Source organism: Trichechus manatus, unplaced genomic scaffold (assembly GCF_000243295.1).
Source record: "Trichechus manatus latirostris isolate Lorelei unplaced genomic scaffold, TriManLat1.0 scaffold00015, whole genome shotgun sequence".
Lineage (NCBI taxonomy): Eukaryota > Metazoa > Chordata > Mammalia > Sirenia > Trichechidae > Trichechus > Trichechus manatus.
The window spans coordinates 24,988,515-24,992,071 of NW_004443951.1; the positions used below are offsets into that span (position 1 = coordinate 24,988,515).

General features: G+C 52.5%; 1 protein-coding gene across 1 annotated transcript in view; it reads left to right on the forward strand.

The window, feature by feature from the left end:
* Positions 1–1,693: 1,693 nt before the first annotated feature.
* Positions 1,694–3,557, forward strand: part of FNDC5 (fibronectin type III domain containing 5) — a 7,497-nt gene continuing 5,633 nt past the window's right edge. The window contains exon 1 of the mRNA XM_012554228.1: positions 1,694–1,776. The gene's annotated coding sequence lies outside the window, so the exon portion shown is untranslated. The remainder of the gene's footprint in view (positions 1,777–3,557) is intronic.

A 3,557-nucleotide genomic window follows, 5' to 3' on the forward strand; every position in this document is an offset into this window, starting at 1 on the left:
GGCACCCCACACAGAGGCCATGACCACTCCAGGCTGTGAAGAGGAGCCTCCCCATTCTAAATGGTTGCCTGGGGTCTGGCTTGGGCACCTGCGGCCTGGGTTAGTGCTGAACTCTAGATGGCTCTGGGCACCCAAAAGGGTCCAAATGCTGGTGACCCCACCAGAGGCCAACCTGTGAGTGGCCAGCCAGTCTCCTAGGAGATGTCTGTGGAGTCCTCCAAATGGAGATCAGTGCAGCTTAGGGGAACAGAGGCCCATCCCTCAGCCCCCACCCAGATCCCCATTCATGCGTTCAATCATTCTCCCACTTGCTATATTTACAGAAAGTTGCACACAGCCTGCCTAGTAAAGTAAAAACTGGTTGTAGTTCAGTCAGTTTTGACTCATGGAGTCCCCATGTGTGTCAGAGTAGAACTGTGCTCCATAGGGTTTTTTTAAAAATATTTTTTTATTGTACTTTAGATGAAGGTTTACAGAACAAATAGTTTCTCATTAAACAGTCAGTACACATATTGTTTTATGACATTGGTTAACAGCCCCACAACATGTCAACACTCTCCCTTCTCAACGTTGGAGGACCTTTTTTTTTGGTGAAAATATACATAGTCAAAGTTACACCATTTCAAACATTTCTACATGTACAATTCAGTGACATCGATTACATTCTTCCAGTTGTGCTGCTATTCTCATATCCTTTTCCAAATTATTCCATCACTATTATCTTTAACTCACTGCCCCCTAGGTTCCCATCAAAACTTTTGAGCTGCTGTTATCAATTTGATCTCATCCATAGTGTTTTTAATGGCTGATTTTTCAGAAGGAGATCACTAGGCTTTTCTTCTGAGGCACCTCTGGGTGGACTCGAATCTCCAGCCTTTTGGTTTAGCAGCTAAGCATGTTAACCATTTGCACCACCCAGGAACTCCACAGGAGGAACTGGCACAGGAAAATTCTAGAATCTCAGGAAGCCCAGAGTGGGTGGTACTCAATAAATAAATGTTGGAAAATTAATTTATTCCACACATTCGATAAACATTTATTGAGCACCTACTGCATGTCAGGCTTTGTACTAAGGGATGGTGTACAGACTGACCCTGACAGCCTCCTCCCAAGCCCACCCGGGGCACCTCTAACTCCTCCCAGCTCTTCCCATCATGGACCCGGCTCCCACTGGCTGCCAGGCTCCAGGACTTTTCCCAGAATCTAGATAATGCCAAACACTCCATGCATCATGGGGCATGGGAAGGCTGTACTCCCACAGCCACAACTCTTCAAGCCCTTCCTGTTTGTCCTTCATGCCTCATCCATCTCAAACCCTCAGACACAGCCATCTCACCCCCTCCCAATGCCCTAAATTTACCAAAGGTTATACCCAGAGGGACCAGCAGGTGGCACTGAGGCTCCCGTTTTCCCAGTGCTGGACTGGACTCCAGACCGCACCAGGACCTTTCCCTCCCCTTTTCTCCCCAGCAAGGGCAGAGATGGACTCTGTGACCTCTATCTGAACTCTCTCCTTCCTGGTGGTTCCTGAAGAGGCTCTAGTTGCCCTGCAAGGCCCCCCTTGTCTTTTCCTGCCTGGTGAGTGAGTTGGGGGGGGCGGTCCCCAGGGGCCAAGCTACAGCTGGTGGGGCGGGGCCGGGTGGGGTGGAGCAGACAGCAGCTGCAGGGAGAAAGAAACAGAGAGAAGAGAGAAAACAGAGAGAGAGGTGCTCTGGAGTTCCCCACTCCTATCCCAAACAGGTTGAGGTCCCAGCTGAGGCTCACCCCCAGGACAAGGTATGTGACTGAGGAAACAGATATGGGGGGCAGGGGGTGGTGTCAGCCTGTGCAGCCAGGCCAACCTGGGGATACTGAGGGGCTGGGCAGTTAAAGTCCACTGCTCAACGAGAACTCCTGGGCCCCTCCCATCCTACCCCTCCCAAAGTGACCAAGTAGAACCTTGGGAGCAGTGGAAGGAGTCCTGGGGTGGGTATTAGGAGATGAGGGTTCTATTGCTGCTCTTGACCCACTGTGTGAATTGGCATCAGGCTCTTCCCATCTCTGCACCTCAGTTTCTTAATCTGTAAAACTGCAGGGAGGAGATGTTGAAGATGTAAGGTTCTGTGGGATAACTCTGCAAGGGGTCCCCCTTCCAAAGAAGATTAGCCCTTCCAGGGGCTTCTGGAAGACCACAAGGCCTTTAAGACCGAAAGGAATGCCCCACTAATAGTGAAATTCCAGACTCTGTGTGTGTGGTGGGGGGCGAGGGGGATCATTCGTAAAGATGGGTGCCCCTGACATTGCAGGCCTAGCCCATGCCTCTCTTCTCAACTTTGTTTTCCTAACTGGGACTTGGGGTGGAGAGTATCACAGGGTGGGGCAGGGGCTCCCGTACAGCTGCCTGGTGTTCTGAAGATCCTCTCATTAGGGAAAGGGTGGTTGTGGGCCAAGGGCACCTCTCTGCTACTCCAAGATGAGAAAAGGAGTGGATTGGGCAGGAGGGTGCCTGGGGGCAGAGGTAGGGTCAGTGGTGAGCATACAGATGTTCCCAAGGCAATGAGGGAAGGGGGGTGGTCCAAGAGCTTTATTACCTGTGGCTACCTGCCAAGACTCCGGAGTCCTCTGCACTTTAGAGCCCTTAGTGCAGAAGCTGCTCACAATGCTCAGCCAGGCCAGAATGAGGTGTGGCCAGCCAGGTAGGGGAGGGAACCCCTGGAGCTACTCACCCTCACCCTGCCTTCAGGACGAAATCGTTCCAGATTGTTGTTAGGCTGGGGAGGAACTGGCACAGGTAAATTCTAGAATCTCAGGAAGCCCAGAGTGGGTGAAGTCACTCTGGGTGGGAAGACAGTCAAGCATGGGCCTGGGAGTCAGACTGGCCTGAGTTCAAATCTTGGCTGTGCTGGGGGTCCTTGGGAAAGCCAAGTAACCCCTCCAAGCTGCAGTCTCTTCCTGGGTAAAATGCAAACAGTAGAGCACAACCTTACAGGGCTGCAGTGAGGATTAACTGACATACTGCAAGAAAAGCCCTTCACACAGTATCTGACACCTACTAGATGCTATTATTCTCATTATGGATGAAAAAGGAGACCCAAAGAAGGGGAAGGACTGGCCTGAGGTCACTGAACTAGATTCTCCACTGAGTCAGGGCATCCTCATCTCGGCCCTGTGGTAAACAGTGATTGAGCACCTACTGTATGCACCCCAGCACCTACTGAGCAACCCGATAGTCACCTTATCCCTACTGTGGTAAACTCCCCTCTACTTCTGCTCCAGGCAGCCAGGCCTCAGGTCTAGGGTAGAAGTGAGGGCTGGGGTCCCCAGGCCGAGGGAGGGGAGGTTAGCTCTGGGGTGGAGTGTGGGCACAGTTGAGCATCTCCCTCTCACCCGGTAAACGGCAGAGATGCAGGGCCGGGTCAGGGTTGTGTGTAGGGTGGTCGCAGACCTGAAGACGAGAGAGGGTTTGGAAGGTTGGGACTGACCACGGTGGGGGCTCTAAGAACCCCGTTTAGGCTCCTGCGTAGGCGAGAGGGTGGGAGCCGCCAGTCCGTGAAGCCCCTTCGGGCACTGACCGCGGA